The sequence below is a fragment of the Elephas maximus genome, chromosome 6 (genome assembly GCF_024166365.1).
Source record: "Elephas maximus indicus isolate mEleMax1 chromosome 6, mEleMax1 primary haplotype, whole genome shotgun sequence".
In the NCBI taxonomy this organism is placed as follows: domain Eukaryota; kingdom Metazoa; phylum Chordata; class Mammalia; order Proboscidea; family Elephantidae; genus Elephas; species Elephas maximus.
Genome location: NC_064824.1, coordinates 29,303,575 through 29,317,707, shown reverse-complemented (window position 1 = coordinate 29,317,707; position 14,133 = coordinate 29,303,575). Strand labels below are relative to the sequence as shown.

The 14,133-nt window shown below is 42.0% G+C and overlaps 1 protein-coding gene across 5 annotated transcripts in view; it reads right to left on the bottom strand.

Annotated features, from left to right (window-relative positions):
• The window catches only part of MGAT5 (alpha-1,6-mannosylglycoprotein 6-beta-N-acetylglucosaminyltransferase), a 425,977-nt gene that overhangs the window by 275,872 nt on the left and 135,972 nt on the right, over positions 1–14,133 (bottom strand). For all 5 annotated transcript variants that reach the window (XM_049889210.1, XM_049889214.1, XM_049889212.1 and 2 more), the window contains one exon: positions 11,221–11,420. The gene's annotated coding sequence lies outside the window, so the exon portion shown is untranslated. The remainder of the gene's footprint in view (positions 1–11,220; positions 11,421–14,133) is intronic.

The following is a 14,133-nucleotide window of genomic DNA, read 5'->3' as shown; positions in this document are numbered from 1 at the left end:
AGCAAAACACACGTCAATTCAATAATTTCCACATGTACAATTCAGTGACACTGATAATATTCAAGTTGTGTAACCATTCTCATCCTCCTTTTCTAAATTGTTCCTCCCTCATTAACATAAACTCAGTGCCCTCTAAGCTTCCTACCTAACCTTTTGAGTTGCTGTTGTCAATTTGATTCCATATAGATAGTTTAAAAGAGTACTACGCTCAAGGCAGACAGTGTCTACTAAGCTGAACTATTGTTTGGCTTAAAAAAGGCTTCAGGGGGTATCTTTGGTTTACAGTTTAAAGATTATCTCAGGGCAACCAGGGGTTCACCCAGGTTTAAAGATTATCTCAGGGCAATAGTTTCAGGGATTCACCCAGCCTCAATGGCACCATGAAATCTGGATTCCATGAGAATCTGAAATTCTGATCTACATCCCCCCATCCTCTGATCAGGATTCTTCTACAGAATCTTTAAGATAAAATTAATACCAGGCCCCAGGCTAGACACCAGCAGGTACAAAGGAGAATAAAGCAAAGTTTCTAACGCTAAGGACTCCAAGCTCAAGGTCCAAGAACAGATAACACAACATACAGACGGCCAGTGTTCTCTGTAGCCTCAGGGGCCTGGGAAGAGCAGTTCTAAAGTGGAGTGAGGGAACCTGGTGCACAGAAATCCAGGCCTGCCACTACCTAGGGGCAGAGCTTTGGATCCATCAAAGCTTCAGGAAACCTTAGTTTTGTCTGGCTGCAAAATTAAGCAGTGGAAATAGGTGGTCTCCAAGTGCCTTCCGCTTTAAATTTCAAATGAGAGGAACAGGTTTTTATCCACCAGCTATTTGAACATTTTAATTACTCAGGATGATCATACCCACGAACTAGAAAACGATCTAGATGGCTGGGGGCGGGGAGGGGGGGGAGTTGTAGATGATCGAAACCAATTTATAGTAAGAGAATTACAGATGAATGAAGTCATTAGGCAAAACAGAAAACCACTGAAGTTAATTTTCACTGTGCCCCTCCCTCTTAGAACCTGCCTCAAATACACTCAATCCGAGCCACCTGCCTCTCATGACCACTAGATTTACAAATCCATTAAAATCACTTTTATAATCACTCCATGCAAAAAACTGTGGACATTATTAGAATGATTTAAATGCCTACAGCAATACAGCAGGACTGGGGGTGGGGAAGGGTAGGTAATAATGCCTCAGCAAAACATGCGACCAACACATCATTTGGATGTCCGCTTTTTCAAAGTTCCTTAAATTTTCCCAGTTCAGTCAACATTTAACTTTCTTTTCTGACTGCCCGACACTCCAGAATACTCTACCAATCAACTGAATCAGGTCAACTGTCCCCTGGGATCCTCTGCTCCATGGTTCTCCCCGTCAAAACCCACCCCAGGATCAAGCTAAGGCAATGGTCCTCAACGTGCATCCAAATAAACTTGGCAGATTTTTAAAATCAACTGTCATCCCCCTCACCTAAGATTCTGATTCAGTTGGAAACCAATATTATTTTTAAACACCCAGAAATTCTAAGACGCAACTAGGGTTGAGAATTATTGATTTAAGATTTTCACCTTACCCGGCAAACAAAGTGAACTGGTGAAAAAGGGGGTGAAAATGGGGGTACAGAAGATGGCAGACAAGGACGGGGTGGGGGGCTATGTTAAACTGGAGCACACACCCCATCTATGAGGGAACAGTCGTTTCTCAGCTCTGGCTACCCGACAAGGGGAGACAGTCTGGGGTGGCCAGATTTTCTCATCTTTCAAGAGAAGCCACAAACCCAAAGTTTTAGGTCAAATTTCTGTATTTTCTAATTTGGGTACTAATTCAAATCTTTTTTTAAATTCTGAGTGGGCCATACAAAACTCATTTGCAGCCTGCCAATACCCACAACCACCCTGACTGAACACTTGCTGATGGTGAGGTGTGAAGTCCAGTAGAAAGACTGAAACAAATACGAGACCTTGAGTCCGAGGAGTTCACAGTCCTGATCCCCTGATCAACCTCCGTCTCACAGGGGTTTGGAACTTTATCCTAACTGCTCAACTCTAAAAAGTAGCCAGTATTACTCTCAACCAAATATCAATTTTTGATCACCACTCTCAGGCCTCAGAGCACTCGCTTCCAGTCCACATGGTCTACCCAACAGAAGCTTGTGGGTTAGTTACACTTAACTGCTAATCCTAAAAACAGGAAGGGGACTTAAAGGTCATATAGTGAGAGAAATACAGGCTCCAAGATCCAGGAAGTCTAAGTGTATTTCCCAGGGCCACAAACCACAAGGACTGTTGAAGGTACAGTGACCAACTTGTACCTGTTTGCCTGGGACTTCCCTAGTTTTAGCACTAGAAGTCTTGTGTCCTGGGAAACACCTCAGTCCTGGACAAAACACGACAGCTGGTCACCCTAGAGGAAGGACAGAACCAGGCTATTTCTTGTGAATGCACCCCATAATCTTGTAATTCTTGACACATACACGGATATTTGAGTTTTAGTTTCATGATTTGCTTCCCTCTTAAGATTTAAGCTCCTTTAAGGAAGGAAGGAAGGATTCAAGTCCTTACGTGAGCTGAGTACTTACAATTTGCCGGGAAAAGTCCTTGTAGCCCTTGTAGTCCATAAAGGTGCCTGCTGGTGGTGTCCTTGGAGAATGCAGACATTGCTGCTTTGGAAATCTCTCTGGAGAACTTTAAGGTCTCAACCACTCACACGCCTGAGCTTCCTCCTCAGTCCTATAACCGCTTTACCACTTCACTAACATCAAGTATGAGAAACACAAAGCAACGAATCAGAGAAGCAACACTCAGCTGGCTGCATCCCTCTCTCCTTGGAATGCAGTCTCCTTCTGTGCCAATGAGGTTATTACCCATCATCAAGGGACACGGCACATAGTGTGTTCCGAATCCTCCGCTCGGAGAGACACCTCAGGAGGCAGCTCCTCAGCCGTGAAGGAAGTTGGCCTTTGCAATCCCCCCTCAGAAGGCTATTTTGGAATGATTCAAGAGGGTCAGAGCCAAACCCCAGTGTTTTTCATGGTCAGAAAGGCACTGCGGTGTGGTAGGAAAGCTTAGGAATTAGATCCAGATTCAGATCTCAGCCTTGATATGAACTGGTCCTGGAAGTTACAGAGCTGGAGATACAGTTTCCTCATCTATAAAATGTCTACCTTACAAAATTTTAATGGGGATTAGAGAAAACATTTGCAAAGGGTCTAGTCCACTGCCTGGCTCATGATGAGTGGTGGGTGTTACTGAGGAAGCCTAACGCTCCTCTAAGGAGCCCCAGAGTCTTCTGGAAGTCAGGTGAGAGAACCTGCCCTCCTGCCTGGTTTAAAAAAAAAAAAAAAAAAAAAAAACCTGCCTTCTCTGACCTAGTTTTATTTTGAGGCAGATTGTGGTTTTCTTTCTGCTCTTCAGTTCCCTTTCTCAAAAGATACAAGTATATCTGTGTGAAACACAAAAGGCAGGTAGGTGTCAGCAAAATGTCACCACAACTGACACAAAGGATTTTTCTATCTCGTCCATCAGTTCTGATGAGGAAGCCAAGCAGCCTTCTGTCACCAAGCACGATCGCTAATGTTGGTAAAGATCGCTACTTCAAAGGATTTCCTGGGTCAGCACCTAAGAACCTTACACCCATTCCACCGAACTCATTATGACACATGATAATATTCCATCTCGCAAAGCAAAGCTGGATTTTATGACTCATCATACAGAATCATCTTCTAGCAGTCCCTATATTTTAGAATTATGACCACAACAAGACAAAAAAAAAAAAGTAAAAAACAGCCCTGTGCCCTTATGTCTTACAACCTACAAAAGATAAAACAAGACTTACACATGCCTGGGAAGCAAGTCACATTGACATAATTTTAAGCTATCTTAGATTCAAGAAGAATAAATGTTTGTACTATTCAAACTCTTTGGGGTGGGAGGGGTAATGGGGTGCAGCCCTCATCAGGAACTCATGTAGCTATTTATTTCACTTTGGAATAATCACTCTTTAAGAAATGCCATTGTTGTTAGGTGCTATGGAGTCGATTTGGACTCACAGAACTTCATGTGATAAAGGAGAACTGCCCCATAGGGTTTTCTGGGCTGTCATCTTTAGGGGAGCAGATCGCCAGGTTTATCTCCCATGGAGCTGCTGGGTGGGTTCCAAGCACCAACCTTTTGGTTGGCAACTGAAGCGGAGTGCTTAGCCATTGTGTTATCAGGCATCCTTTAAGAAATGGTGTACCAAATTTAAAAAAGTAATGTGTTCTATATCGCAGTACACCAAGAAAACTATAAAGATCTTCTAATACGCAGACGTTTGATCTGTACATTGATGCACAGGGAGCATTTACCACCCACCACTGAGGAATGTGGTTTATTTCTGTCATAAATTTTTTTTTTTTTTGTAACAACAGCTTTGTTGAGATATAATGCACACATGATACAAATCACCCGTTTAAAGTGTACGGTTCAATGTTTTTTAGTATATCCAAAGACTTGTGCAATCATCACCATAATCAATTTTAAAACATTCTATCACCCCCTAGAAAACCCCATACCCTTTATCTATCACCCTCAACTCCCCATCTACCCTAGACCTAGGCAGCCACTCATCTATTTTCTGTCTATACAGATATGTCTATTCTGGCATTTCATATAAATGGAATCCTGTGATTTTTTTGTGACTGCCTTCTCTCATTTAGCAATACGTCTCCAAGGTTCATCCATATTATGGCATGTATCAGTATTTCATTCCAATTTGTGATTAAATAATACATTCCACTGTATGGATATATCACATTTTATTTATCCATTCATCAATTGATAGCTATTATGAATAATGCTGCTGTGAACATCCATGTAAAAGTTTCTCAGTAGACCTGTTTTCATTCCTCTTGGCTGTATACCTAGGAGTGGAATTGTCGGGTCATGTGATAACTTTTATGTTTAACATTTTGAGGAATTGCTTAAATGTTTTCTAAAGTGGCTGTAACAATTTACATTCCCACCAGCAGTATATAAGGGTTTCAATTTCTTCACATCCTTGTCAACACATACTATTATCTGCTTTTTTGATTGTAGCCTTCCTAGTGGGTATACAGCGGTACCTCATTGTGGTTTTGATTTGCAATTCCCTGATGACTAGGGTCAAGCATCTTTACATGTGCTCATTGGCCATTTGTATATCTTTTTTGGAGAAATGTCTATTCAGATTCTTTGCCCATTTTTAACTGGGTTATTGCTCTTTTTATTATTGAGTCACAGAGTTCTTTATATACTCAAGATACAGGTTATTTTTAAGACATATGATTTTCAAATAATTCCTCCAGAGTCGGCCTGCCTGAGTCCAGAGGGCAAAGCATCAAGACACTAAGCGTTATTCTCAGGCCCTGAAACCTAATGGAATTTGTGCTGCTGCATTTTATACTTGCTTGGCACCAACGCCATTGAGTTGATTCTGACCTATAGCGACCCTATAGGACAGAGCAGAACTGCCCCATAAGGGTTCCAGTGAGTGGCTGGTGGATATGAACTAATGATTTTTTGGTTAGCAGCTGAGCTCTTAACCACTGTGCAATAGGGCTCTTTATTCCTTCTATTTTCTCCCTTTGGGAAGGGGAACGTCTATCCTATGCCTGTCCTAACACTGCATTTTGGAAGCAGACAGCTTGTTTTCTAGTTTCACAGGTCCAAAGACAAAGAGGGATTTTGCTACAGGGTGGATCATACCAGAGTCTCATCCATACCTGGTCTGGATGATTTAGATGATGAGGCTGGGAACTTACTGATGAGATTTTGGCCTTAGAGTTGATACCGTGGTGAGTTGAGACTTTGTGTGTGTATGTGTGTGTATGTGTACGTGTGTGTGTGTGTGTGTGCACTTTAGGTGAAAGTTTACAGCACAAATTAGTTTCTCATTCAAAAATTTATACACAAATTGTTTTGTGACATTGGCTGTAATCCCTGCAATGTGTCAGCACTCTCCCCCTCTCCACTCTGGGTTCCCCATGTCCATTTGACCAGTTTTCCTGTCCCTTCCTGCATTCTCTTCTTTGCTTTTGGGCAGGTGTTAACCCATTTGGTCTCATATACTTGATTGAACTAAGAAGCACATTCCACAAATGTGTTGTTTCTTTTATAAGCCTGTTTAATCTTTGGCTGAATGGTGGACTTCAGGAGTGGCTTCAATCCTGAGTTAGTAGGGTGTTTGGGGTCACAATCTCAGTGGCTCCTCCAGTCTTTGTCAGACCACTAAGTCTGGTCTTGAGACTTTTGGGGATAATTGGATGAGGTAAATATATTTTTCTCACAGAATGAACACGAATTTGGGGGGGGCAGGGTGCAGGGTGAACTTGAATAGGATACACATTGCTATTATGTGCCTCCGAGTTGATTCTGACTCATAGCAATCCTATAAGATGGCAGAACTGCCCCATAGGGTTTCCATTGCTGTAATCTTTATGGGAGCAGATTACCACGTATTTTCTCCTGTGGAGCAGCTGGTGGATTCAAACTCCTGACCTATTGGTTAGCAGCCAAGCATTTAACATTGCTCCTTATGGGTTGAATAACCCATCGCCATCGAGTTGATTCTGACTCACGTCAACCATACAGGACAGAGTAGAACTGCCCCATAGGGTTTCCAAGGCTGCAGTCTTTACAGAAGCAGACTGACACATCTTTCTTCCTCAGAGTGGAGTACCTGGTAGGTTCAAACCACCAAACTTTCAGTTAGCAATTGAGCATTTAACCACTGCGCCACCAGGGCTCCTTATGGACGAAATAACCAAACCCAAAACCCATTGCCATCGAGTCGATTCTGGCCCATAGCAACCTTACAGGACACAGCAAAACTGCCCCATAGGGTTTCCAAGGAGCAGCTGGTGGATTCCAACTGTCGACCTTTTGGTTAGCAGCCATAGCTCCTAACCACTGCACCACCAGGGATCCCCCCCCCCAGAAAGGTATCTCCAAATCCTAATCCCTGGAACCTGTAAGATTGACCTTATTTGGAATAAGGGTCTTTGCAGATGTATTTAAGTTAAGGATCTAGGGAGAAGATCATCCTGGATTTAGGGTGGGCCTTAAACCCAGTGACAGTTGTCCTTATGAGAGACAGAAACAGAGAAGACACAGAGATAAAGAGAGAAGGCCACGTAAAGAGAGGCAGAAATTGGAGTTACACAGCCACAAGCCAAGGAAGACCAAGGGCCTCCGGCAGTCACCAGAAGCTAGGAGAGGGGCATGGAACGGTCTCTCTCTCAGAGCCTCCAGGAAGAACTAACCATGCTGACTTCTTTATTTCAGAGTTTGGGTCTCCAGAATTGTGAGAAGATGAGTTTCTTTGTTTTAAGTCACTTAGTTCATGGTAATTTGTTGTGGCCAATAGAGATACTATATGTTATGAATCTTAACTTCTATATGTTCAACACATGATTGTGATAGTTTGTTCTCAATAAGATGATTTTATTTCTCTACGTTTGTCCAGTTGTAAAGTATGAAAATTCATTTAAGTCGTTTTTCTAGCAGTTCTTACCATCATTTTCTGTGGTACTTTTTCATCTACTTGGGCACATCTTATGGGCTCCTCAATATGTCATACAGCTAAAGGATTTTTTTTTTTTTTTAATAAAATAAAATCATGACTCTTTTACAAATATAAAATGAACATATACCAAAGATCTTATTTAACTCACTAATTAATGAGGGAGTCATAAAATGTTACAACAGATTCAAAGAGAGTTCAAGAACACATACACATACAGGCCTTCAGGAATGCTGAAATAAATTTGTTAATATGTATAAATCTGTCTTTTGGGAGAGATTAATAGTATGTCCACTAGAGAAAATTCATTGGCATTTCTATGAACAGAAATCATTTGCATTACTACCATTTTTCTACAAGTTGCTGAACTGTAAAACAGTTAAAAGAAAACAAAAGACACAGATAACTCAGAAGGGTTCAGTAGATACTCAGCAATCTTTTCTTCTCGTTTCAGTCTTTCCCAATTATTTTTAACAATTTTTTTTTTAAAAGATGTTGTATCAGTCAGAATCCAATCAGAAGACAGAAACCACTCAGTAATTTGAACAAGGCAAGTTTAATATAAACTATTATTAAGTATAACCAGAGACTGGGGTAATAAGAGATCAGCTAAGTAAGAAGTAGAAGGAATTGTAAAGAATACAGGAATAGCAGCTATAGAAGGCAGGGCCGCTACCCACAGGACTGAAATAGCACACCCAAGGAGGAGACATCTATCTCATGGCTGAGATCCTGGCTTTGTAGGGGAGGAGGCAGCTAAGGCTCAGTGGATGGCAGAGAAGTCCCTGTGGTGCTGCACTGTTGGAATGTGCTAGAAATCCTCCCTCTGGAACTTGCCAGAAATCTGCTCTCTAGAGTGCCAGGGAAAGCTGTTCACAGAGAGGTACTCTGCTACAAAACCGCCCAAGAGAGTGCTAAGGGAGTCAGCTGACCACTGGGTACTGCCGCCAGGTGCACACCACAGGAGCCATACACTGGAGAAGGCACAGGCCTGGACAAGTCTTTCCAGAAAGCACACAGGAACAAGCAGCAAAACCCTTTCCTCCTGAAATGTTTCTCTGGCGCCCACTATTGACAAAGCTTCACATCGAGTCAGCTGCAAAGGAAAAGCATTTAAGGGGCCCAGATCCTTTCCACAGAGCAGGTAAAAAGGATGACTTTGGAGTTAAGAGGGCATAGATCAGTACTGGCATATGTGCCGCAGTCAGATACATTTGGGAAATTCCAGATATACATCCAATGAAAGGCACTGTGCTCTGGATGAAGGGCTTTAGGTAACTTGGGAACCAAACAGGAAAAGAAGGATTCCAATCAAGCTTCTCTTGCCCCATATTTTGCCACGGGCTGACCCTGAGTGTTTTGTTTATACGTCTACAATGCTAAGCATCGTTCTCAACTTTTTGTGAATCCTCACCATCCCCTTCAAAGGAACACCCTTCTTGCTGTCTATCTCACCCTTGGTGGCACAAACAGCTAAGCGTTCCACTGCTAACCAAAAAGTTGGCGGTTCAACCCCACCCAGCCGCTCCATGGGAGAAATACCTGACGATCTGCTCCTCTAAAGATTACGGTCCAGAAAACATTATGGGACAGTTCTACTCTGCCACACGGTGTCTCTCTGAGTCAAAAATCTCTCAAGGGCACCTAACAACAACAAAACACATATATACATGCACATACACTCTATTATAAATACATTTTGTCATAAACAACAAATGATATTGCTACAAATGATCTCAAACTAATGCTGTGAATTTCTGATAATTATGTCTTGAAATAGTGACTAAAAATAGCCCAGCCCCTTCCTCTATTATCAGGAAGATTGCCCTTCTGTATAAATCCTTCCCATTTTGTGCTAACAGTCTCACTGAAATCACCACAATGACACTGGTGCTCTTTGGATCCAATTCTTCACTGTGTTGACTGAAAAATAAATACACTGGTTCCCTCACTCGCCAAGAACTAGGAGAAAAAAGTGGGAGGAAAATCAAGCTAAAGAGGATCCTGGAGTAGGCCAAGCACCTTTTCATCTTGAGGAGCCCTTCCCTGATAAGTTCACCCCCAGGAACCATAAGACACAATTCAAAGCTTAGTCGATACCTGTAGAGTTCGGCTTTTCCAGAATACTGCCTATAAAACAAAAGAAAGGTTCTCCCCACTATCTGAAAGTAGAACATTCCTACGAAACCTTTCATAAGCCGAATGACATAAAGTAAAGAAGCAATTACCATTCATTTCTGTCAGGATTTTTTTTTTTTTTTAATTGTACTTTAATTGAAGGCTTACAGAACAAACTAGCTTCTCTTAAACAATAAGCACACATATTGTTTTGTGACATTGGCTACCAACCCCACAACATGTCAACACTCTCCCTTCTTGACCTTGGGTTCCCTATTACCGGCTTTCCTGTACTGTCCCCTCCTGCCTTCTAGGCCCTGCCCCTGGGCTAGTGTGCCCCTTTAGTATCGTTTTGTTTTATGGGCCTGTCTAGTCTTTGGCTGAAGGATGAACCTCAGGAGTGACTTCATTACTGAGCTAAAAGGGTGTCTAGAGGCCATACTCTCGGGGTTTCTCTAGTCTCTGTCAGGCCAGTAAGTCTGGTCTTCTTTTGTGAGTTAAAATTTTTGTTCTACATTTTCTGTAGCTCCATCCAGGACCCCTACTGTGATCCCTATCAGAACAGTCAGAGGTGGTAGTTGGGCACCGTTTAGTTGTGCTGGAGTCTGTCTGGTGGAGGTTGTGGTAGTTGTGGTCCATTAGTCCTTTGGACTAATCTTTCCCTTGTGTCTCTAGTTTTCTTCATTCTCCCTTGCTCCTGATGGGGTGAGACTAGTGGAGTATCTTAGATGACAGCTCACAAGCTTTTAAGACCCCAGACGCTACTCACCAAAGTAGAATATAAAGCATTTTCTTTATAAACTATGTTACGCCATTGAGCTAGATATTCTCTGAGACCATGGTCACCACAGCCCTCAGCCCAGTAATTTGGTCCCTTGGAGAGTTTGGATGTGTCTATGGAGCTTCCATGACCTTGCCTTGGACAAGTTGTGCTGGCTTCCCCAGTACTGTGTACTGTCTTACCCTTCACCAAAGTTACCACTTATCTATTGTCTATTTAGTGTTTTTCCACCCCCACTCCCACCCCTTCCTTGTAACCATTGTTTCTTTTTGGTGTGTAAACCTTTTCATGAGTTTTTACAGCAGTGGTCTCATACAATATTTGTCCTTTTGTGATTGACTTATTTCACTCAGCATAATGCCCTCCAGATTCATCCATGTTGTGAGACACTTCACAGATTTATCATTGTTCTTTATCATTACGTAGTGCTCCATCGTGTGTACGTACCATTATGTGTATGTGCCATACTCTGTTTACCCATTCATCTGTTGACGGGCACCTACATTGTTTCCTTTTTTTTGCTATTGTGAACAATGCTGCAACAAACATAGATGTGCATATGTCTATTTATACAATGGCTCTTATTTCTCCAGGATACATTCCTGGGAGTGGGATTGCTGGATCATATGATATCCCTATTTCTAGCTTTCTAAGGAAGCACCATATCATTTTCCAAAATGGTTATACCATTTTACATTCAATGTGGGGAAATTTTTAAGCGTTCCCAGACCCAAAAGATCACCTACCAAATCATATCAAATAACACATAAAATACTTACAAGATCTCTTTGGCTTTTCTGAAACTTTAGAACACATCTTGCTAATGGATGCACACAATTAATCGACACAAAGCACAGATGCTCGCACAGTTCAAAGAGATGGCAGCTTGATGCTGAGATGTTGAGTGTAGTTCCTGAGGAAGGAGCTTGGCGATGCCACTCTCGCTGCTCAGGGTGCGTACTGCCTCTTTAACAGCTCGCTGCAAAACAAATGGTGAACGCTATTTCCTCTTTTCACTTTTTTTACGTAAAAGCAAAAATCCTCTTCAGATTTCTTTCAGTTAGTGAAAACAGGCACTAGTGTAGGTCTTTCATAAAAGCAAAGTGGTGTAAAGCAAACTTCCGGCAAGTGGGGGATACCTGTGTCTTGTGGGAGCAGAATTACTTTTTGTTTGTTTTAGACAGTAATTTATAGCTCAGAATTAGAGTATTCATAAATGGTAAACACCACAGAAAATGAACACAAATGCAGGCCCTGCTTGCCAAGGACAGCTAGTTTCTAAAACCCCCTATTTCAGATTTTTGTTTTTGGGTTCAGATAGAAGAGTGATGAGAACAGTCATAAAAAAAAACCATACACAGAGCTCATTCCTGGTATGGGTCTTTTAAGCTCAGTTTTGTTTTCCAGACACGTGCCCAACACATGGTCAAGTTTCTCACGATTCACAAGGAGGAAAGCATAGGCGTGGCTCTGGGATACAGACTCCAGGTACACGTCCTATTGATGAGAGACCGGATGGGGTGGAAGATCAGGGCCATGCTTTCTGGTACAAGTGGACAGCTCGGAGAGGGCAGGAAACTCAAGTTACATTTGTTGGTAAGGATAGATAAATCAGTTGCTGACCAGTCTATTTCAACTCACGACAACCCCATGTGTGTCAAAGTAGAACTGTGGCTGATTTTTCAGGAGTAGATTCCCATGCCTTTCTTTCAAGGTGCCTCTGGGTACACTCAAACCTCCAACCATTTGGTTAGCAGTGAGCATGTTAACAGTTTGCATCTCCCAGGAATTCTAACTGATAAGGCTAGGCCTTTATTATTTGACACTACGCTAGAGATCAGAGGTCAAGAAGTTTTTTTTTTTTAATTAGTTACCAACATGTGAAAAAACTGGGAGGTTTCACAAAAAAAATCTGAGTTTCTAGCCTCTCCCAAAAAAACAGACAATTTGGTAGCTCTGAGCCCATTCTTGCAAGGGAACCTTGGCAGGAATGTGGCAGTGGGGCGTGGCTCTCCAATGTGCCACAGGACCCACACAGGCTGCCTGTTATACCTGTGTTACCTGACTAACCCCTGCTGACATTTCTGTTTCGTCCTACACTATGGGACTGCAAGCTCCATGAGGGCTGGGCCGGCACGTTTTTTATTCATAAGCATATTTCGACATAGTGCCTATCACACAGGTCCTAGCAACTATGCCTGCTGTACGCGAGGCACTCAATACCTTCTGAATAAATGACTGCATGAACTGTATTAATTAGGCCTTCTGCACACTATCTCATTTAATTCCTAAAATCATTTTGAAATGTTTGCTCCCCATAAGGCTCAGAGAATTGGCTAACTGCGCTTCCAATGTTCACTCAGCTAGTGATTACAGAACCTGATTCCAAGTTTATATGACTTCCAAGCAAAGGAGTGTGGAAAGGCAAGTCAGGGTAGAGGAAAAAAAAAGCTTCTAGTTAAAAAAAAAAAAAAAACAGAGCAACAGGCTGATTGCAAATACTCTCTGGTTCCCCAGATAGTTTTGTTCCACACTTGTAAATAGAACGTACATATATTATATGGTCATTGCTTCCCTCTTCTATAAATCCCTTAAGAATCTTGCATCAAGGAAGCCAAAATCCACCTGCTCAATCTTCAAATGGGATTAATTCAACTACAGAAATTAGTGACCATGTTTCAACTAGGCAACTCAGAAGGAAAATCATTAAATTTAAACATAACATGCCATCAATTTGTGTTTGCAAAGACAAAAGGCCATCCGGGGAAAGTCGTTCCACTTAATGGGAAGCAGGGATTCTTAGCCAAAGGGCAGAGCAGCAGAACAACCACTCACTAACAAATGTTCTCTCTCCGGCTACATACCAGAGAGCTGGTAGCTAAACAAATGACTGTTGAAGCTGCTTATCTTAAAACACAAAAGGTGCTATCCGTTCACAGTATGAAATGGAATCACGAGCAGTTCCATGAAGGGGTCAGAAGTGCAGGAAAGCTCTAACATATACCCACAGAGGGGCATCCACCTACTAGCATATACTGATGTGAGTGGCACCTCAGCAGTGGACAAAGAACTACCCACTCTTTTCTCTGGCCCCTTCTGTAACCAAAGATTTAGCACGCTGATTTACATAGACGGGACTATTACTCAGCCATAAAGATAAATGAAATTCTGATACATGCTATGACACTGATGAACCTTGAAAGCATTATGTTGAGTGAAGTAAGTCAGACCTAAACGGACAAATACTGTATGATCCCACTTACATGAAATATCTAGAATAGGCAAACGCATTAAGACAAAAGTTCATTAGTGGTTACCAGGGGCTAGGGGTAGGGGACATAGGAGTTATGCTGAAGGGGCACTGGGTTTCTGACTGAGTGACATAAAACATTTAGAAATGGACACTGGTGATGGCAGCACAACATGGTGAATGTAAGTAACGTCAATAAACTGTACACTTAAAAATGGCAAACTTTTTGTTATACATATTTGACCACAACAACAACAAAAAAATTTTTTAATGTAACACATTGAGATAAAAGCACCCGTGTATATGTTTATCTCCCTGGACCAGGCATCTCAACGGCAGAACCACGTCTTACTGCTGGAATCCCCAGCGCCTTGTATGATGACTACACATAGTAACGTTTATGGTATTTTCCCATTCCTAGAACTCAAGGCAGGTAGTCTGT